Source organism: Rhipicephalus microplus, chromosome 1, assembly GCF_043290135.1.
Source record: "Rhipicephalus microplus isolate Deutch F79 chromosome 1, USDA_Rmic, whole genome shotgun sequence".
Taxonomy (NCBI): Eukaryota; Metazoa; Arthropoda; class Arachnida; order Ixodida; family Ixodidae; genus Rhipicephalus; species Rhipicephalus microplus.
In genome coordinates this window covers 16,662,032-16,686,132 of record NC_134700.1, presented here as the reverse complement: position 1 = coordinate 16,686,132, position 24,101 = coordinate 16,662,032, and positions in this window count along the sequence as shown.

Below are 24,101 nucleotides of genomic sequence, written 5' to 3'. Positions count from 1 at the left end.
CGAGAACAATGTTATATGCAGGGATATCTAGCACAACAGCGTGGGGTCATTTCTTTTTATTCAACGTGATGTGCTTCTCACCAATTTGTTGTCGAATATCATATTACGTCTCGTGCTAATCGTACTGACTCTTCACTTTTTGAGGGCATGTGCGGTGAGAAAGGCAACGGGTAGCACGGTACCAAGTACTGTGCCAGAGGTGTCCAGTGTAACTATTGTTGTCTGACTGAACGAGACAAGAGACAAAGTTGCACAACTTCAGCGGGTATTTTTAATAAAAAGACGACAATTACTGTTTTTACATATATTGTTCAACTCCGGGAGAGACAGTGTTCCTTGTTTTCATGTACACTGCTGCATTCACGAATGTCAATAACCAATGTAAGCTTACTTGCTTGGCGTGTTCTTTTTTTTTCGCCAGTTGACTCCTCCCGGTCAACTGATGGCGTAGCGGAGATATTTATATAACGCTTGGCTACCGTGCGTGCGTATACCACCCCGCAACAGCAGCAAATAAATGCCCAAAACCTACAAGTACGGCTGACGCGGTATTCACGGCCACTCACACGCGTGCGGGAGTGCACAGGCTGTGTTCACTAACGACTGCTTTGGGAAAATAAATGTTTGAGTGGAAATTATATAAATTAGAAGGTTTTTTCCGAAATGAACCAAATCTGATACCACAATTTGTTCACGTAGGACTCTATTCGCACATACATAATCTCAGTTTTTTGTTTTTACATAACCACTCATTTATTAAAGTGTTTTTTGCCAGTTGATGCCTCTCGGTCACCTGGCGGCATAGCGAATATATTTATAGTGTAGAGAGGTAGAAGAATATGTGCCGCAGTGGGTGACGCCTTTAGCAAGAGGAGCCGAGCGCGAGCTGTGCCCCCGATCATTGTGTTTCCTGCGTCGGTTGCGGCCGCCCGCTTTCCGCATCAATAGACCTGCTGTGCAAGTACTACTTGCGCCAATAAACCCCGTTTCAGAGTGGTGGAGGTGCTCGGTAACTCAACCTGGAACTCCGCAACATGAAACTACCTGCCATCCCAGACATGGCTGAAAAAACACCCAGCAAGGTACGACTCAGCCTCCGATGGTCATCGTGCCCACTGCGCTACGCGTGCGCGATTCACCTTTTTTGACGGTACTGATGAGCAAGACGTAGAAGATTGGCTGTCGAGATTTGAAAAGGTAGGCGCAAGCAACAAGTGGGACGACCCTTCGAAGCTGCGATATGTACCCTTCTACCTGAAAGAGGTGGCGAGTCTCTTGTTTAACAACCACCACTCGGAATTCGTCACTTGGGGTGCCTTTAAGCTACGCATTACCGATGTGTTCGGTCGCCCCGAGGTACGCAAGCTCCGTGCCAAACAGCGCCTACGGGGACGCGCACAGCTTCAAGGAGAAGGCTCCACAAGCTACATCGAGAATGTGCTCGACTTGTGCAAGCGCCTTGACCCTTCAATGATCGAGGCAGACAAGATCAAACATATTTTGAAGGGCATAGACGATGACGCCTTCCAGATGCTGCTGGCCAAGGGCCCACGTACCGTGTCCGAAATCGCCACTCTTTGCCAGAGCTTCGAGGAGTTGCGCAAACAACGGGTCATGACACGGCGTCCAGCGGCTACCGATGAAACTCTCGCGGCATTGAGCCTGGGTGGAGACCACAGCACAATCATGTCCGAAATAAAACGTATGTGCGCGAGGAGGTGGCCCGACAACTTTCGTGCCTGTCGTATCAACCGGCAACGGAACCCTCTTCTGAGCGTCTCGCGCCCGCCATTAGGCAGGTAATACAGGCGCAGGTCTCTGAGACATTGCCGTCCGTCTCTCAGACAGCACCCGTCACCGTGCCATTGACTTATGCTGCTGTTGCTGCTACTCCGCCACGACCTCCGCTAGGGCCGACTCCCCAGCCTGTACGAGTATCGACGATGCCATCTCCAGCAACACAACAGCGCTATAACAGAAACCCTTGGCGCACAGTTGACAATCGCCCGATCTGTTACGCATGCGGATATCCAGGTCACGTGGCGCGCTTATGTCGCCGGCGCTTCGCAACGGGCCCGGCTGCACCTCCTAGGTACCCTGACTACTCTTTACCGGCCCCCTACAACGCGCAACGAGAACTGCTACGTCAATGCGACCGACAATCAGTGGAACGCGACCCGTGACCAACCGAACTAGACCACCGCCCTGCTGCCGACTACCGATCATTCGGTCCCCGTCGCTTATCCTCACCACGCCGCTACCATTCTCCGTCCCCTCTGCGTCGCCGATCGAACCCTGTAGAGACGGAATACCGACTGCCGCAGCTCCGGAGGCACGAGCTGCGAAATTGTCGCAATTGTGAAGAAGAAAACGCATCGTTGGCAAGCAACATCGCTACCGCTTGGGTACTGGGTGCTGGGCTTCTCTCGCTCGGCTCGTGCTGATCATCGCCGGCATCTGCTTGACCGTTGCTCTTGCCCGATCGTGTTTCATCGTAGAACCACCGTCACAACAGTCGCCAATAAACCCTTTTTCAATTGGTGGAGGTGCTGACATTCCCCGTCGCCTGAACTTGGGTGCTGCCATTCGCCGTCGCCTAAACCTGGAGCTGCGCATCCGAACGATACCTCCCATCATGGCTTCCAACAACGCGCAACCTGGCTCTTCCACTCCATCCCCTAGCAAGCCCGGCGTTCTTCGTTTGCGAGAGAAGCCCAGCACCCAGTATCCAAGCGGTAGCGATGTTGCTTGCCAACGATGCGTTTTCTTCCTCTCAATTTTGCACGAACCTTTGCACGAAACTCTTGAGCGGTCCCCAAAACTCGTCGTACGTGAAGACACTGAAATTCCGCCAGCCTCTCTTGCCGTTGTCCCTGTTTGCTGCGATGACCATAACGACGCTACAGTAATGTTTACACCTTCCGACATTTTCATGAGCCGCAGAGCCGTTTCCTTGCCTTTCGCTACACTCGACGTCACTGTGGGCCGAAGAAATATTTTCGTCCACAAAGCCCTTTCTGCACCGCTTACGCTACTTGCCGGCGAATGTCTCGGTCGAGTGGAGTACCTCGATTCCTCTTTATTCCTTAACATGCCAGACGAATCGTGCAGTAGCGCCTCGACCGAGGTTTATGCCCTTTCCCCACTGAAATGCTCATCGAGTGACACCTTCTCGAGTTCCATCGCCGACACTATAAGTGCCCAGGAACGCGCCGAGCTTCTTAATCTCCTCCAGCACTTCGCCAACTCATTCGACGTTTCTCAGCCGCAATTGGGTCGGACTTCCGCAGTGCACCACTACATTGACACCGGTTCGCACCAGCCATTGCGTCAAAGACCGTACCGTGTTTCTGCTGCAGAACGTCACGTCATCAACGACCAGGTCGAAGAGATGCTACGCCATCGCGTTATTCAACCATCGCAGAGTCCTTGAGCATCTCCTGTCGTTCTAGTTCGAAAGAAGGATGTACCGATTCGATTTTGCGTCGACTACCGGCGATTAAACAAGGTGACGCGGAAAGACGTCTGTCGATTACCGCGCATCGATGACGCCCTCGACAGCCTCCAAAGAGCCGAATTCTTCTGCTCTTTAGACTTACGATCTGGATACTGGCAGGTTCCTATGGCAGAAGCTGATCGTCAGAAAACTGCGTTCATTACACCAGATGGCCTGTACGAATTTAACGTAATCCCATTTGGGCTTTGTAATGCTCCTGCCACGTTTGAACGACTCATGGAGAACACACTGCGTGGACTGAAGTGGTCCGTGTGTCTATGCTACCTTGACGACATTGCCGTTTTCTCTCTCGATTTTCCTACACATCTGCTTCGGCTCCAAATGGTTCTGACATGTTTAACCAACGCTGGGCTCCAACTGAACCTTAAAAAGTGCCGCTTCGCCGCGCGAGAGCTGTCTATCTTAGGGCACATCATGTCCAAGCATGGTGTTCGACCCAACCCTGCAAAACTGCGAGCAGTCGCTGAGTTCTCAAAACCTACTACACTGAAAGAATTACGCAGTTTCATCGGACTATGGTCGTACTTCCGGCGCTTCGTTCGAAATTTTGCGTCGATCATGTCACCACTGACCAACCTCCCACGCGGTGATGCAGACCTTTCATCCTGGTCTTCTGACTGCGACGTCGCGTTTGCCACGCTCCGTAGTCTGCTAACATCTCCTCCAATGTTTCGGCATTTTGACCCAACAGCTGCAACGGAAGTTCACACAGACGCTAGTGTGGTTGGTCTTGGCGCCGTCCTCGCCCAACGCAAGCGGGGCTACTCCGAATACGTCGTCGCTTATGTGAGTCGCACACTTACTAAAGCTGAGGCCAATTGCAGCGTCACTGAAAAAGAGTGTTTGGCGCTAGTGTGGGCGATCCGCAAGTTTCGCCCTTATTTGTACGGTCGCCCATTCGACCTGGTAACGGACCACCATGCACTTTGTTGGCTCGCCACATTGAAAGATCCTTCTGGCCACCTAGCTTGGTGGGCACTGCAAATCCAGGGGTACGACATTCGTGTCATCTATCGCAGCGGACACAAGCATTCTGACGCCGATGCCCTGTCGAGTTCGCCTTTACCTCCCGACTCGGCCTGCGGAACCACTGGTACCAACTCCGTCGCATCTCTCGACCTCGACTCCTTTACCAGTGAACAACACAAGGACCCATGGATCGCTTCCCTTTTAAACTGTCTCTCTGGATCGTCAACCACTGCTTTACCACGATCTCTCCGACGTCAAGCTGCTCATTTCGCCGTTCGTGATCGGCTGCTACACCGACGCAACTACGCCCCCGAAGGTCGTAAGTGGCTCTTGGTTGTCCCGCGCAGCTCGCGATCACAAATCTGCGCCTCCTTTCACGAAGATCCCCAATGTGGTCATGCCGGAGTTTTCAAAACTTACGAACGCATTCGCCATCGCTTCTAGTGGCGCGGAATGTATAATTTCGTTCGAAAATTCGTTATGGGCTGCCCTGACTGTCAACGCCGCAAATCACCGCCTTTCCACTCGTCCGGTGCGCTTCAATCGCTTCCGTGCCCTGCCAAACTTTTCGATCGGATCGGAATTGATCTCTATGGCCCTCTACCGACAACATAAGATGAAAATTGGTGGATCATAGTCGCTGTGGACCATTTAACACGCTACGCTGAGACCGCCGCCCTTCCAAGTGCCACTGCGCGGGACGTAGCATCCTTCATCCTTCATCGCTTCATACTACGACATGGTGCAACCTCGAGAACTACCAAGCGACCGAGGTCTAGCCTTCCTATCAGAAGTCGTCACGTCTCTGCTTTCTGAATGCCATGTTGTTCATCGCAAAAGCACGGCATACCACCCGCAGACTAACGGGCTCACGGAATGATTTAATCACACCCTTGGCGATATGCTCGCCATGTGTGTGACATCCGATCATACTAACTGGGATCGCATTCTTCCATTCATCACGTTCGCATATAACACCGCGGCACAGTCTACCACTGGATTTTCACCTTTATTTCTTCTTTATGGACGCGAACCATCCCACACCATCGACATTCTCTTTCCATACCGTCCTGACGCATCCGAATGCCCATCTGTGTCCGAAGCTGCCCGAAATACGGTAGAGTGCCGTGAACTCGCACGCACCTTTACGTCACAAAAACAACAGCGCCAGAAAGAAAACAACGCCGACTCTTCACAAAGCCCCAGCTATTCCCCGGGATCACTTGTATGGCTGGCAGTTCCTTACCAAACCCCCGGCATTTCCTCAAAACTCGTTTCAAAGTACGAGGGCCCATACCGCGTTTTGGAGCAAACCTCGCCGGTGAATTTTCTCATCGAGCCACTTTCCCCATCTGACGACATGTGCCGGCGTGGACGTGACATCGTCCACGTCGCCCGCCTTAAGCAATATCATAGCCCTCTGCCTCCAGACTCTTAGGTCGCCAGGATGGCTCTTTTTCGGCAGGGGCAAATTGTGAAGAAGAAAACGCATCGTTGGCAAGCAACATCGCTACCGCTTGGGTACTGGTTGCTGGGCTTCTCTCGCTCGGCTCGTGCTGATCATCGCTGGCATCTGCTTGACCGTTGGTTGCTCTTGACCGATCGTGTTTCATCGTAGGGCCACCGTCGCAACAGTCGCCAATAAACCCTTTTTCACATTGTACAAGTCGTCGCCCGTCCCCCGCAAACGTTCTGGAAGTGTTTGTGGAAGGTCTACGAACTCTTGCGCTTGTTGATACGGGTGCTGCCGTATCTTTGATGAGTCAGAAACTCTGCCGTTCGATACAAAAGTAACGAAGGCGCCTTCCGACGTTTTGCTGAATACCGCAAGTGCGCAGCCAATTCGACCAGTCGGAGCGTGTACGGCGAGAGTAAACATACAGTACGTCCTGTACCACATCGAGTTTTTCGTGTTGACTACCTGTGCCCACGACGTGATACTTTAATGGGATTTTTGTCACGCCACCACGCCGTAATTGACTGCGCTCGCGCGCAAGTGGAATTATCTGTGTTTTCAGATGCGCCATCTACCGACAATGAGCGCACTCACCTAGGCAAGCTTCTTGTTGCTTCCTACGTTGATGTTCCTCCTCTTAGTGCCATCGTTGTCCCCGTCAATCACACTGAATCGTCCGGCTTTACCGTTGTGTTCTCCCCATCTGACGTTTTCAGTCGCCGCCACGGTACGTCTCGGCCACACGCCGTTCTGCCACCTCACCAAGATACTTCCGAAATTGTCGTTTGCAATCCTAGCTCATGCCCTCTCACCTTAAGAGCTCACGAAACTCTGGGCTATGTTCATCCTGTTGATGACAACGTTATTGTGCCTATTGAGTCCCGCGACCCTGGCCAGAACCTTCAACTGAACGCCGTTACTCATCTTTTTACGCGGGATGACTACTCCTCAGATATCTTCAATCGTTCCATCGACAGCAAGCTTCCTCCGGATCAACGGGACCAGCTAATAACCCTTCTGCATGAATTACGAGATTAATTTGACCTTCCTCAAAAGGCACTAGTCAAACTAACACCGTCGCTCACACAATCTACACTGGAACGCACCCTCCTTTGCGGCAACGTCCCTGCCGCGTATCACCCAAGGAACAAAGTGTAATTGCAGAGCAGGTGGATGATATGCTTCAGCGCGGTGTCATCAAACCATCTTCTAGCCCCTGGTCTTCACCTGTTGTGCTAGTGAAGAAAAAAGACGGTTTGATTAGATTTTGTGTCGACTACCGGCGACTGAACAAAATTACACGGAAAGATGTATACCCTCTTCCGCGCATCGACGACGCTATCGATTGCCTACAAGGTGCCGAATTCTTTTCTTCGCTGGACTTACGTTCAGTTTGCTGGCAGGTTCCGATGGCAGAGTGTGACCGTCCCAAAACAGCGTTCGTTGCGCCGGATGGCCTATACGAATTCATGGTTATGCCATTTGGTCTGTGCAATGCACCTGCAACGTTTGAGCGAATGATGGACAGCATTTTACGCGGCCTTAAATGGCAGATATGCTTATGTTACCTCGATGATGTTATCGTATTTTCTCCTGATTTCCCTACCCACGTCGACCCTTTGCGCACCATTCTTCAGTGTCTTATCAAGGCAAACCTCCAGCTTAGCCTAAAGAAGTGCCGCTTTAGGGCTCGCCAACTTACTATACTTGGTCACGTTGTGTCGAAGGATGGAATTTGCCCCGACCCAGCCAAACTTCGAGCCGTAGCCGACTTTCCGAAGCCGACGTCACTCAAAGAACTTAAGAGCTTCATCATTTGTGCTCGTATTTTTGTGGTTTCGTCCACAACTTTGCAACAATGATCGCCCCACCTACACAACTACTGAACGGTCCAGCTAATCTTTCTAACTGGACACCGGCATGCGATGAAGCTTTCCTTACACTGCGCCGCCTACTTACGTCCCCACCGATTCGTCGCCATTACGACCCAAGTGCCCCCCCCCCCCTGAAGTGCACACAGACGCCAGTGGCGTTGGTCTGGGAGCAGTACTCGCGCAACGAAAGCCCGGTATTCCAGAGTACGTCGTCGCATATGCAAGCCGCGCACTCACAAAAGCGGAGATGAACTACTCCGTAACTGAAAAAGAATGCCTCGCAATCGTATGGACGTTGAGCAAGTTGCGTCCTTACTTGTACGAACAGAGTTTCGACGTTGTGAACAATCACCACGCACTTTGTTGGTTGGCGTCGCTAAAGAATCCTTCAGGTCGCCTTGGACGTTGGGCTCTCCGCCTACAAGAATTCGACATTCGTGTCGTCTACCGCTCAGGACGAAAACACTCTGATGCGGACGCCCTCTCACGATCACCAGTGAGATCCATCGCAGACCTGCATTCGGACACCAACTTCTCCATCGCTTCCATTTCTGTAACAAGCATGTCGTCTGAACAGCGGAAAGACCCATGGATAAAATCTCTCCTTAACATTCTTTCCGACTCTTCAACGTCTGCGTACCCACTCGCTCTACACCGCCAAGCCACACATTTCGCGATACGGGACACGCAACTATAGCGCAGAAATAACCACGCGGATGGTCGTAAATGGCTTTTGGTTATACCACGCCACATGCGATCTGATGTCTGTGCGTGTTTTCATGCCGACCCACAACATGCTCACGCTGGTGTGTTAAAAACATATCAGCGAATCCGCCAGCGTTACCACTGGCGTGGTGTGTACACTTTTGTACGAAAATACGTTCGGTCTTGTTGATTATGCCAGCGACAAAAGACAGCTGCCCATTCACCCGGATTATTACAGCCTCTACCGTGTCCGGTGCGCCCTTTCGACCGCGTTGGTATCGATCTATATGGTCCCCTTCCTTGCACTGCCACTGGTAATCGATGGATCATTGTCGCTGTTGACCATCTGACGAGGTATGCTAAAACAGCTCCACTACCTACGTCTGGTGCACGTGACGTAGCCAATTCAATTTTGCGACGCTTCGTACTGCGTCACGGGGCACCACGTGAACTACTAAGTGATCGAGGGCGTGTCTTTTTATCCGAAGTTGTACAACAACTCCTTCAGGCATGCCCCACGGTGCACCGCACCTCTACAGCCTACCACCCGCAGACCAACGGTCCAACTGAGCGCTTCAACCGAACGCTAGGAGACATGCTCGCCATGTATGTCAATTCCGACCAATCAAAATGGGATGTCATTCTCCCATTTGTGACCTACGCGTACAATATCACGACACAGTCAACCACAGGCTTCTCGCCTTTCTTTCTTCTATATGGGCGTGACCCATGCTCCACCCTTGACACCATTTTGCCGTATCGTCCCGACGTCTCAGAGTTCAGCCTCTTTCTGAAATTTTGCACCACGCTGAAAAGTGTCGTCAGTTGGCCCGATCATTCACCTCGGACAAGCAAGCATTCGAAAAAGACCGTCACGACCACGACCAGCAAGTCGAGACTTTTGCCATGGGCTCGCTTGTCTGGCTCCGACTGTCCTTCCACTCCCCAGGTCTGTCCGCTAAGTTTGCCCCCAAGTTTCACGGTCCTTATTGCGTCGTCGAACGTCGATCTCCTGTCACATACGTGATCGAGCCGGTCACGCCATCTACAGACAGGTGATGCCTTGGTCGTGAGACTGTCCACGTCAGTCGTCTCAAGCCATATCACGACCCACTACTAATCTCGTCACCTCGACTTGCCAAGATGGCTCGTCTACGTCGCCGGGGTATTGCAGAGAGGAAGAAGAATATGTGCCGCAGTGGGTCACGCCTTCAGCAAGAGGAGCCGAGCGCGAGCTGTGCCCCCGATCGTTGTGTTTCCTACGTCGGTTGCTGCCGCCCGCTTTCCGCATCAATAGACCTGCTGTGCAAGTACTACTTGCGCCAATAAACCCCGTTTCAATAGTAATGTTAGGCTACCGTGCGCGCGTATACTATCCCGCAACAGCAGCGAATAAATACCCGAAACCTATGGGCGCGCTCCGCGACTGTAGTGGCTATTCTAGCCCAGTAGCGCGACAGCATCGACGGCGCTGCAGTCGAATAGTATTGAAGGAACCGCGTGCAGGAACAGCTAGGCGCTTCGGCTTCTCTGTCACGCTTCTTGATGCAGATTTCTTCGTACCTGCCCATCATTCATGTGGAGCACGTTATGCCATCATTCATGTGGAGCACGTGATGCCAAGTATGACACGCCAATCTACTGAATTTCAGCTCCATAAAAGCCCTCCTGAGGGATCTAAAATAATTCAGAAATGGTAGGTCTGATACTGATTTCTTCTCTCTTACTTTTTCTTCGTTGGATAGGCGTCTACAATATTCAGAATAACTTGGCCAATTTATTTGAAATTAGCTGTGCTCAGAAAACTGTGAGATTGAAAAAACAAGTACTGTGTCACACGCACGCAGAACCAGAAAGCCATAAGTAAGGAGGGGAGAGGAAGGAAATATGAACCCCCTACACCACGAAATGTTTTTGTAATTTAACTTTTCAGGGTATACTAAATTATTTACACGCATTTACAGCGAACACAAAGTGACAAAGTTAGGCGTTCTGTGGCCCACCCCACCCACTCAAAAAAAAAAGAGATCTGGCATGGGTAGCCCTGTGCCAATAGTTTGCAGTTGGCGAAGCTGAACATAGCGTGTCTCTACAAATGTGCACTGTAGATTTCACCTTTTCGACAGTATGAGGTCTCAAAACTAGTTCAAGTCTAACGTAGGCGGACAAGAAATGCACCGCCTAAAAATAGTAGCTGTGATTGATTGATTTTGTGGGGTTTAACGTCCCAAAACCACTATTTGATTACGAGAGACGCCGTAGTGGAGGGTTCCGGAAATTTTGACCACCTGGGGTTCTTTAACGTGCACCCAAATCTGAGTACACGGGCCTACAACATTTCTGCCTCCATCGGAAATGCACCCGCCACAGCCGGGATTTGATCCCGCGACCTGCGGGTCAGCAGCCGAGTACATTAGCCACTAGACCACCGTGGCGGGGCAAAAATAGTAGCTGTGCTAAGGGGCAAATATATATATATATATATATATATATATATATATATATATATATATATATATATATATATAATGAGGTTTAGGAGACAGTATTGCCAAAGAATGTACAGAAGTTATTGGAACCAATGGAATGTAAATAAGAAAAAACAAAAGTGGATGGAAAAATAACCAGCCGTGAGCAGGAATCAAACCTACGACCTTCAAATAACGCGTTCGATGCTCTAACCACTTAGCTACAACAGCGGCTTTCCCTTCATACACTTTTTTGGGTTTATATGTGAATTTAGAAGTAGGAGTGACAGTCAGCGCCATCTATAAGCCAAGCGACGAGTGTGAAAATACTCTTTTATGCGCATGTTTGGCGTCACGTAGCACGTGAACCTAATATGAGCGGGCAGCTGGTTAATAGTCCCTCGTATACAACCTAATGACACCAAGTCTGCCAGTACGAGACCCTCGTTTAATGAAATAAGAGAAAAAAGTGAATACCTAAGGGCTCGTTTTTCCGCGTTTTAACACAATATTAATGAGATCTAACAGACAGTAAAGCCAAGGAATATACAGGGGAAGTTATTTAAACCAATGGAATGTAAATAGGAAGAAAGAAAAGTGGATGAAAAAAAACCAGCCGTGAGCAGGAATCGAACCTACGACCTTCGAATAACGCGTTCGATGCTCTGACCCATGAGCTACCACAGCGGCCTTTCCTCCATCCACTTTTTTTGGTTTATATGGGAATTTAGAAAAAGGAGTGACAGTCTGCGCCGTCTATAGGCCAAGTGATTAGTGTGAAAAAACTCTTTTATGCGCATGTTTGGCGTCACGTAGCACGTGAACTTATTATGAGTGGGCCGCTGAATAATATTCCCACGTATACAACCTAATGACACCAAGTCTGCCAGTACGAGACCCTCGTTTAATGAAATAAGGGAAAGAAGTGTATACCTGAGGGCTTGTTTTTCCGTGTTTTAACGCAATATTAAAGTGATCTAACAGACAGTAATGCCAATGAATGTACAGGGGAAGTTATGAGAACCAATGGATTGTAAACAAGAAGAAAGAAAAGTGGATGAAAAAATGACGAGCCGTGAGCAGGAATCGAACCTACGACCTTCGAATAACGCATTCGATGCTCTAACCACTGAGATACCACAGCGGCCTTCTCTCCAGCCACTTTTTTGGGTTTATATGTGAATTGAAAAGTAGGAGTGACAGTCAGCGCCATCTATAAGCCAAGCGACGAGTGTGAAAACACTCTTTTATGCGCATGTTTTGCATCACGTAGCACGTGAACTTATTATGAGCGGGCAGCTGATTAAAAGTCCCTCGTAAACAACCTAATGACACCGAGTCTGCCAGTACGAGACCCTCGTTTAATGAAATAAGGGAAGGAAGTGTATTTCCAAGGGCTCGGTTTCCGTGTTCAACACAATATTGTTACGTGGAAAATAACAGTTGTCAGTACGCAGCCACAACGCAGCTCACCGACAACGTCCACTTCTTCACTATCAGTCTGCGGCACCTTTCTTGGGTATGCCCCACTATGCCCTCTTTCAGTTAGACGAAATCACGTAACACGACCCCCTGCGGCAAAAGCGCCGACCCGGCGAGTTTACGGGGCCACAGCAGGAGCAGTGTGGTAACGCTTGAGCCTTGATACGTGGACGATGTCTCTTGACAGCAGAGCGGAAGAGGTTGATGGATTATCAGGGACAATTTCATATGTATTGTCAGTCACTCGTGTAAGCACGCGGTATGAGCCCGTGAAACGAGAGAGAAGTTTTTCTGAAAGGCCTGCATGTAGCGTAGGGGACCAAAGAAGAACGAGGGAACCTGCTGGAAAGTGTTCGTCGCGATGCCGCTCGTCGTAACGATGCTTCTGCGAGTGTTGGGACGCTATTAATCTGCTGCGGGCAAGCTGACGAGCGTGGTCAGCTCGGGTAATAGCGTCGCGTGCATATTCAGAAGTAGACTGCGCAGCGGCTGGCAGGAAGGTATCCAACGGCATTGTTGGTTCGCGTCCAAACAGAAGGTTAAATGGCGAGTACCCAGCAGTGTCATGCCGGGAGGAATTGTATGCGAACGTCACGTAGGGTAGTGCAAGGTCCCTAGATGATGGTCGGCCGAGACGTATTTCGATAGCATGTCTGTCAGGGTGCGGTTTAAACGTTCTGTAAGCCCGTTTGTCTGGGGGTGGTACGATGTCGTGAGCTTATGTTGGGTAGAGCAGGAATGCAGGATATCGTCAACCACTTTCGAAAAACACGTACGGCCTCGGTCTGTCAGCAGTTGACGAGGGGCTCCATGCACTAAAATGAGATCGCCTAGTAGAAAATCAGCGACGTCTGTAGCACAGCTTGTTGGCATAGCTCGCGTAACTGCATAACGGGTCGCGTAATCCATAGCCACCGCGACTCACTTGTTTCCGGAGGCGGATGTTGGTAAGGGACCGAGAAGGTCCAAACCAACACGGAAGAATGGCTCTGATGGAACGTCGATGGGCTGAAGATTTCTGGAAGGGAGTCCCGACGACTTTTTGCGACGCTGGAAAATTTCACAAGTGTTGACATAACGACGTACAGAGCGTGAAAGGCCAGGCCAGTAGAAGCGACGACGGACACGGTCATATGCGCGAGAGACACCAAGATACCCGCGGTTGGTGTGTCATAGAGCTCACGTAGGACTGTGGAACGCCGGTGCTTTGGTATGACCATAAGTAGGTTGTGACCATTGGGCGATAAATTACGTCGATATAAGGTGTGGTCCTTTAAGGTAAACATGCGAACAGAAGCGTCTTGCGGTGAAGATTCGAGCTGTTGTATTAGGCGGCTGATATCCGGATTGCGACGCTTCTCGTCCCCGAGATGAAGCAGCTGGGAGATGGAAAGGACGCAGCCCACAGAATCAGTGCTCGTAGGATCGCAGTCGGCCACAGGGTAGCATGACAGACAATTCACATCTTTGTGCAGTTTTCCTGATTTATACACTACGGTGCAAGAATACTCCTGGAGGCGGAGTGCCCAGCGGGCGAGACGACCAGTGGGATCTTTGAGGGAGGCGAGCCAGCAGAGAGCGTGGTGGTCGGTGAGGACTATAATGGCCGGCCGTGTAAGTAAGGGCGAAATTTCGCGACTGCCCACACCAGCGCTAGGCATTCGCGCTGGATGATGTATGATGAAATAATTACGCTCCGAGGTGGACAGACGCCTGCTGGCATAAACTATCACGCGATGCTGCCCACGTTGTCGCTGAGCCAACACAGCGCCTATTCCGTAACCGTTGGCATCGGTGCGCACTTCGGTCGGTGCCTTAGGGTCGAAGTGAGCCAGCACAGAAGAAGAAGTAAGCAAAATGGTCAAGTCGGAAAATGCTGCTGCTTGCGAGGGACCCCAGGTAAACGTCTCATCTGGTTTGAGTAAATCTGTCAGGGGCCGAGCGATTTCCGCGAAGTTCTTGATGAACCACCGAAAATAGGAGCAGAGCCCCACAAAGCTGCGGACATCTTTGGCGGTTTTTGACACAGGAAAGTCCTTCACAGCTCGAAATGTTTTTGGGTCAGGCTGTACGCCGTAAGCGTCAACAATATGTCCAAGTATTGTAATGCGATGGCGACCAAACCGGCACTTGGATGAATTCAGCTGAAGGCTGGCGAGACGAAATACATCAAGAATTTTCGACAGTCTCTCAAGGTGCACTTCAAAAGTGGGAGCAAACACAATCACGTTATCCAAATAACAAAGACATGTCGACCACTGAATCCATGGATCAGGGAGTCCATAATTCGTTCAAAGGTGGCGGGGGCAATACATAAGCCGAAAGGCATGACCTTGAATTGGTAGAGGCCATCGGGTGTTACAAAAGCCGTCTTCTCTCGGTCCATGGGGTCCACGGCAATCTGCCAATAACCAGAACGACGATCGATGGAAGAAAAGTAGGCGGCACGATGGAGGCAATCAAGGGCGTCATCAATGCGGGACAGAAAGTATGCGTCTTTCTTGGTGATGTTGTTAAGGTGGCGATAGTCCACACAAAATCGCCACGATCCGTCCTTCTTTTAAACTATTACAACCGGGGATGCACAGGGACAGGAGGATGGTTCAATAATGTCCTTAGCTAGCATCTTAATTGTTCACCTCCTTCTGAATTATGCTCCGTTCAAAAGCAGACACTCTGTAGGGACGGCGGGGAACAGGGTTGGCATCACCTGTGTGTATGCGATGCTGGACAAGGGACGTCTGCCCAATAGGTCGGTCGCCAAAATCAAAAATATCCTGGTAGGCCTCGAGAAGATATGTAGGGCTTCAACTTGCGGAGGTGGAAGATCAGTGGCGATCATGTCTACAAGTTGACGGCTGCTCGAATGTGTTGCGAGTGATGTGCGCTGTGGTGAAACAAGTGTGTCTAAGGTAAGCACTTCAATTTGTGAATCGAGCAACAGACACAGGTGGGCCACAGAAATGCCTTGTGGAAGCACATGATTCATGTAGCCGAAACTGACAAGAGGTAGACAAGTTTTGTTATCTGTGATGCTGAGCACCGTATAGGGCACTGCAACATTGTGCGCAAGGAGTACGTCGGTGAGAGGCGTAGCGTAATAGTCACCGTCTGGCTCAGCTGATGAGCACAGAAAATTGACGTACGTCACAGTTTTGGAGGGCAGGCGAACAAAGTCGCTGCATTGTAATCGGCATGTAGGTTGGTACGGGGCGGCACTGATTTGTGGCAGTTCAAGGCGGAGCACACCAGCGGAGCAATCAATCAGAGCAGAATTGCCGGCAAGAAAATCGAGGCCTAGTATGAGGTCGTGGGGACATGTTGCAAGCACGGTAAAAAGGACGACCACTTGATGACCGGCTACGGTAAGTCGAGCTGTGCACATACCGACGACAGGGACTGTTGCGCCATCTGCAACTTGAACGACACTGGTCAAGGGGGGCGTGAGGACCTTCTTCATGCGACGACGAAAACGCGAACTCATAATACAGACGTGAGCGCCCGTATCTATCAAAGTTTAAACAAGTGTGCCATCAACATATACTTCTAGGGTGTTCCGGTTCAAACGTAAGGGCAACAGAGGATTTTTGGATAAGGTTGATAGGGCAGCTTCACCTCCAGAAGCTGTGCAGCCTAGTTTTCCGGGGACATGCGGGGGGTAAATAATGGCGAGGGAGAGCGGTGACGCGTATTCGATCAAGAAGGGCGGCTTTGAGGCGATCGCGACGACGGGACAGAGTGGCCGTAGTCCTCAGGGGCAGTAAATGCTGTAGACTCAGTGCGGGTCTGATAACGGTGGTTTGGTGGACGGAATGAGTTACTGTAAGCGGGGTACGAGCCAGAAGACATAGATAGCCATTGTCTGCGGCAGTAACGAGCGATGTCTTCCAGCGCGACCACAGTGGAGCAGATCGGCTTATCATCAGCTGTTCGCCATTCAGACGGGTTCCTGGTTCGAACAGAGTAGGGACAGTGACGTCTCATGTCCACAGAAGCTATCGATGAACCAGTATTATCCAGGGTGGGTGCAGTGGACAGGATACCAAGGTTAGCGAATTCCTGGCGGACAACAGCCTGGATCAAAGCGACAGCTGGCGTTGAGGCGTCGGGCAACGTCGGTTTGTTGGCAGCCGGGTAAGCGGCCTCAAGTTCACGTCGGACGATGCGCGTCACGTCTTCGGTTGTAGACAAATGACAAGGAGTGGCTTCGCAAGACGACGTTGCCGTGGTGTTGGGTAGGCGCTGAAACTGCTGCAAAATGCGTCGACTCTTCGCCTGCTCGAGACGGCGGCAATCTTTGATCACGGCGTCGATGGTCGTTACGTTGGTAAATACAAGCAGGCTGAACGCATCGTCGGCGATTCTTTTTAAAACGTGCGAAATCTTGTCGGCCTCAGTCATGTTGGGATCGGCCCTTCGACACAACGCTAAAACGTCTTGAATATAAGTCAAGGAGGGCTCAGTGGACGTCTGTGTACGTACAGCCAATTGCTTTCGGGCATCAAGCTGTTGACAAAATGGGTTGCCAAAGAGGTCGCGGAGCTGTTGTTGAAACATTTCCCAGCATGTGATTTCGTGCTCGTGGGTCTCAAACCAGATGTGAGGAGTCTTGTCAAGATAGAAAATGACATTCGCAAGCATAACGGTTGGGTCCCAGCCACATTGCTTGCTGACGCGCTCGTACATGCTAAGCCACTTGTCCACATTCGCGTTGTCCTCTCCAGTAAAGGTACCGGGATCACGGGGTTGCGTTAGGGCGACGTACCTGGTTGTTGTCCTTGCTGAGGTAGGTGGCGAAGCCGTTTTCTCACCCGGAGTCATGGTAGCAGACTTAATGATGCGTCCACTGCGTAGCTCCGTTGTCAGAAGAGTAGCCAGCACCTCCACCAAAATGTTACGTGGAAACTAACAGTTGTCAGTCCGCAGCCACAACGCAGCTCACTGACAACGTCCACTTCTTCACGATCTGTCTGAGGCACCTTTCTTGGGTATGCCCCACTATGCCCTCTTTCAGTCAGACGAAATCACGTAACAATATAAATGAGATCTAACAGACAGTGATGCCAAGGAATGTACAGGGGAAGTTATTAGAACCAATGGTATGTAAATAAGAAGAAAGAAAAGTGGATGAAAAAATAACCATCCGTGAGCAGGAATCAAACCTACGACCATCGAATAACGCGTTCGATGCTCTAACCACAGAGATACCGCAGCGGCCTTCCCTCCATCCACTTTTTTGGGTTTATATGTGAATTTAAATGGATGGATGGATGAATGGATATGGCTGTACCCTTTAGATCGGGCGGTGGCTAGCGTCATTAAGCCGTAATACTAAATGAACCAAAAAGTATATTTATTTTTTTCCTTAAAAAGTGAGTTTGAGGATTCGTACTTTGCAGTGAAGATTTTAATTTTCACTCGTGCCTTGACTTTAGCCACCAATCAGATAACCTTTTTCTAGTTAAGTCTACCCACTTAATGTCTATTTGCCCTCCCTGTCCCTAAACCCCAGTGCTTTGAAAAACTCTGCGCCATCATCCTGAACTAAGCCCTTTACAGAACATTATCAAGTGTTCGGCAGTTTCTTCTTCCTCTCCACACGCACAGCATACTGTGTCTAACCCTTCGTATTTGGCCCGATATGTGTTGGTTCGCAGTGCTCCCGTTCTGTCCTCAAACAGTAGAGAACTACCCCGAGTATTATCATAGATCCTTTCCTTAGCAATTTCCTACTTGAAAGTTTGATAGACCTCTAGTGCAGACTTCTTAATCATGCTCATTCTGCACATGTCAGTGTTCGTTTCCTTCCGTTTCTTCTTAACTGATAGTTCTTTTTGCTTTGGCCACCTGCTGTTTTCTAAGTATTTACCAGTCAACTTCCTCGTTCGCTTCCTCCATTTTGTATCGACATTCTTCATCTACAAGTAGCTGAATAGCTGAAAACCTTCCTAGCCCAACGCTCCTCCCCAAGTCTCTCAATCGCTTCTCAAATTTTATCTTGCTGCTAGCTTCCCTGCCGTCAAATGATGTCCAACCCATATTACCTTGTACTCCCTGATGATGAAGTAGGAGTGACAGTCAGCGCCATCTATAAGCCAAGCGACGAGTGTGAAAACACTCTTTTATGCGCATGTTTGGCGTCACGTAGTACGTGAACCTATTATGAGCGGGCAGCTGATTAATAGTCCCTCGTATACAACCTAATGACACCAAGTCTGCAAGTGCGAGACCCTCGTTTAATGAAATAAGGGAAAGAAGTGTATACCTAAGGACTCGTTTTTCCGTGTTTTAACATAAGATTAATGAGATCTAACAGAGAGTAATGCCAGGGAATGTACAGGGGAAGTTATTAGAACCAATGGAATGTATATAAGAAGAAAGAAAAGTGGATGAAAAAATAACCAGCCGTGAGCAGGAATCGAACCTATTACCTTCGAATAACGGGTTCGATGCCCTAAACACTGAGCTACCACCGCGGCCTTCCCTCCATCCACTTTTTTGGGTTTATATGTGAATTTAGAAGTAGGAGCGACAGTCAGCGCCATCTATAAGCCTAGCGACGAGTGTGAAAACACTCTTTTATGCGCATATCTGGCGTCACGTAGCACGTGAACTTATTATGAGCGGGCAGCTGATTAATAGTCCCTCGTATACAACCTAATAACACAAGGTCTGCCACTACGAGACCCTCGTTTAATGAAATAAGGGAAAGAAGTGTATACCTAAGGGCTCGTTTTTCCGTGTTTTAACACAAGATTAATGAGATCTAACAGAGAGTAATGCCAGGGAATGTAAAGGGGAAGTGTTTAGAACCAATGGAATGTAAATAAGAAGAAAGAAAAGTGGATGAAAAAATAACCAGCCGTGAGCAGGAATCGAACCTACGACCTTCGAATAAAGCATTCGATGCTCTAACCACAGAGCTACCAGAGCTTTTTTTCTTTTTTGTCTTTATTGCCTGTCTTTGGCTCACGTAAACAATACACATTAACAGATAATTACACAACACAATCCAAAACATGGTAAAAACCGTGGCTCAAATGATGTGGCCACGCATCTGTTAAAATGTTTTTATCGTCGATAGAAATTCGATGCGTGGTAACCACTCTGAGGTGAATTCCTGCAACTTTTTTTCATCCACAAAATTTCTTATATATTATTTGAAGTACTGGGTGGGCGCTCGTGCATCTACATCAAAGTGCATGGCTCCATGCTGGATTTCCAAATGCTATGAAGAGCCATAAGCATTATCATATCATATGGGGTACCGTCGTCACTTTGAATTTGCAAATAGCGGATGCCATGTGTATCAATGGGGAAATCTTTTTTGATCGTGCGCTGGAGCACGTCCCAAGGAAAGACAGCATCCCAGCAGTCAAGGAATACATGCTCAATTGTGTCCTCCTTTCTGCACATTATGCAATGCGTGCCCCAAGGAACGTAAAACTCCTTTGCAGTCATCCAGGTTTTGATGGTCAGCGTACCGGTATGTAATTTAAAAAAGAAATTCTTAGCACCTGGCGATATTTTCATCGCCTTGACGCGCTTTAGTACCGTGTGGCCATGGCATACATTGTAAAGGGACCGATACAAAGGCACTGGTAAAAACACATCACATAGGTCCTTGTACAACTTTCTACGTCGGACTTGACTCTAGTATTCAAGTGAAAAACTGCACTGACAGAAACCTTCAAGAAAGTACAACTTCGCGGAGAAAGGCATAAACGCCACCAGGTACGCTGCAGGTTGATACAACCATGTTAGGTAAGTGTTGCCCCAGGCGAAGTTGACAGACAGTGCGAAGGAATGGGTTGTCAACGTCTCTAAAGAAACAAAATCAATTGACTACATGTCTGAAAAACAAATGCGACAAGCCCAGTCCTCCATTTCGCACTTGAAGGAATAAATTGGTCCGACTCGATCTTTCCCAAGACAATTCCCACACAAAGACAGCGAACACACGGTGAAATTTTTGGATGTTTACCCTTGAACAATGTAAAACTTGTAAGATATACCAAATTTTACTCACTAAGAATATGTTGCAAATTGTGGCTTTAGAAAACAGACCAATTCCAGCCATTCCACTTGTTCGCTCTTTCCCGCCAGTTATCCACTTGGCTCCTCCAGTACGAATCGCTGTCTTTGTAGCATTCGAGGGGGGTACCCAAATATTTCACCGGTGTCGTAACAAACCTTATGCTGGCAAAACTGTCTGGGGTATCTGCCCAGTCACCGTGCCAAAAGCCAAGGCATTTTCCCCAGTTTACAGCACTGCCACTTGCAGCACAGAAGTTAGTAACGCATTTGACAGCATCTGCTATGCTGTCAGAGTCCGCGCGAAAAATGGCAATATCGTCCGCATAAGCCAACAGCCAGAATTCAATCTCGTGCAGCTAAAACCCACGGACACAGTCATTCTCTATGATACTCAAACAAAAGGACTCTATGTACAAACGAAACAATAGTGGTGAGAGAGAACAACCCTGACGGACCGAACGCTTGACTGGGATGCGCTTCCCCACCACCTTGTTAACGATTAGCCACGTTGAGCACTCTCGGTACGCCATGGCGACCCCCTCTTTGATTATTTTCCCTAAATTCACATAATCTAGGATGCACAGCAGAATTTCATGAGGAACTCTGTCAAAAGCCTTCTCGAGGTCGATTTGCAGCATTGCGACTCGCGCACCAATAGCGTCGCAACATTCGAGGATGCTCCGGGCTGCGTGTATATTAGTGAGGATAGTTCGACCTTTAATGCCGCACGTCGGATGCGGCCCCACGAGCTCCGTAATGACTGTTTGCAACATTTTAGCTAGGATTTTGATGAATATCTTGTAATCTTCAATAGTGAGGCAGATTGGGCGGTAAGAATTTACTCTGCGCAGTGCAACGGGGTCTTCCGATTTTGGTATAAGAACGGTGTGAGATGATGAAAAGGACGGGGGTAATATTTCAGCTCGAATGCCTCATTATAAACGTCGGCTAAGACTGGTGTTATTTCTAACTTGAAACACTTATAAAAGGCGGAAGTCAGACCATCAGGGCCAGGCGATTTCCCCGGATGCATACTTTCAATAGCACTGTTAACTTCCTCTTCCGAAATGGGTTCCTCCAATATTTATTTTGTATTATTGTCAAGCTTTGGCATCAGCGGTAAAAAATCTTTTTTAAAGTGATCGACATCAACTGAGCTGGCGGGGAATAAACCATTGAAGTGCTCAAAGAAAGCACAATCGATAACATCTGCGACATGGCTGACTTCACCTTCGTGTTCAATTTCTGTTATCTGATTACGTCGCGCATGCCACTTTTCTGAGCCCAACGCCCTTTTTGACGGTGCTTCTGCCATTATCAGTCGCTCGGCTCTTGCCCGAACCATAGCACCACGGTATCTTTCGACATCGAACCACTCAATTTTACATTTCAATGCGCGAATATCTTCAAGAAATATGTCAGGCATTCTACATTCTCCGAGGAGCAATTTTTCCAGGTTTCTGCGCATGTGCTTTTCTTCTGCTCCTTTTTCTCTGCTTATAGCGCTCGAGCGTTCCAAAGCCTTCAATTTAACGACCTGCTTGAAGTTCTCCCATTTTTTTCTAAACGCCTTTTTACTGCGAACTTTCATTTCTTCAACTTCCGTCATTACTTCCTCCATAAATTTTTCATCACTCAGCAGATTCGAATTCAATTTCCATAGTTGCCACTCGAAGGCCCTTTTCGTTTCTTTTGTGCTAGCTAGTACAAAGATAACCAAGCAGTGGTCACTAAATAAAACGGCGATAACACGGTATGCCTTGCAAAGCGGTACCGATTCAACACTCACGTACGCCCCATCTATTCGGGCGTGGCTGGATGCCTGAAAGTGGGTCTACTGCATAGTCCGGCCACCACCGAGACTTTCAGCCACATCCTCCAAACCATGTTGTCTTACTGTATCGCTTAACACAGCGGTACTTGCATCCCTGTAATGTCGTTCGCTAGTTTTGTCTTTGGCTTAAAAGACGCAGTTGAAATCGCCAATGATAATTAGGAGCCTATTACATTTGGTGTACTGCTTTAGTTGTTCGAAAAATATGCGTCTTTCATCAGTGACAGTCGGTGCGTACAAGCATATTACGCGCTATTCTAATCCTGAAAACAAAAGATCACAAACCGACCAGACGGGCATGACGTTGAGGCTTCTATTTTAGCACCCAGACTCTGTCTGACGAACAAAATGCAGCCGGAAGTAGACCCTATGGCATGGCTAACTATAGCAGAATACCGCGGCAAGAATTGGCGCACCACGCCCCCAGTTTCATCGTCGCCATGGACTTTAGTCTCTTGGACTGCCAGTATGTCAAGGTCGAGGTCACTTACTAGTCTATAAAGCTGACATTGTTTTCTCCGTGAGGCCAGGCCACGCACATTTAAAGTGGCCACGTGGATTGAATTTTCTATTTGCACCATTGTAAGGCTACGAAAAACCCAGGGGCATGGCGCTTACCTTACAATTGCTATTCCCTCCGGAACGCCTTGTCCCAGTACAGTCCTTAAGGTGGCGAACGTGGCGTTTCCGCCGTCTTGCGCTCCGACGAAATGTTTGGCCGTGGCCGAATGAGAGGCCGCCGAGCGGGAGTCGTTTTGGCGGGTGGTTCGTCCGGCGAGGCAGCAGTGGTGCCCTTGTCTTTTTTCCTTTCGTCACGGGGACGCTTCCCCGTGACAGTGCCACTGTCGCTTTCAATCCCAGTCATCGGTTCAGCCTCCGAGGGGGCTTCGTCGGCTAACCCACGAAACGTGTCGCCGGTGCTGCTTGCATCCACCTTTTCACCACTTTCTCCTACGCCTTCGTATGGAAACCCGGCGTCGGGCTTACCTGGTGCTTCACACACGCCCTCTTCTTGACGGCATGATGACCCATCTTCCACAGCAGAGTTTCAGTTACCTCCTGCTGTTTCTTCCGAGTCTGCCTCGTGCATGACGTGCTCCAGTGCATCACTTTCCTGCGCTGGTCCGGTCACACTGGCATATGTCTTCGCGCAGTCGTCGTCTTCGTGGCCGAAGTGGCGACAACGACTGCAGCGGGGTACTCGGCAGTCGCGACGTATGTGACCGGTACTCTTGCACCGTAGGCACAACGGTGCACGGCCCGGAACGACAACGAGAGTAAACTCTCCGGCAATCTTGAGCTGTTGTGGAATGTCATCCACCTTGACGTCGGAGTGCAGCTTTAGTCCCACAGACCGCGTCGTTGAGCCCTTTTCAGTGATGCCCGGTGCTCGCCACTTCTCCCGCTTCACTTCGAATACTTTCCCATAGGGAGTCAAGGCAACACGCACGTCTTCATCGGTCACGCCGTGCAACAACCAGTGAAGCTTCAAGCGAATCTCGCGGTTATTTGGGTCAATGAGCAAACATGGGCGATCCTTTACCTTCACATCGACGGCGGAGAGCAACGTCCGAGCAGCCTCAGCACTCGTCACTGTAACGGTCCATACGTGATTCATTTGATACGCCCCCAACGCCAAAACGTCGTCGAGCGCACCAAGCTTGGCCAAAGTGTCCCGGTAATCTTCGACGCGGTAAGGCCGGGCTCTCGGATCACCATGCATGAAAATGGTATTCGCAGCGATACGTCCGGAAGGCAC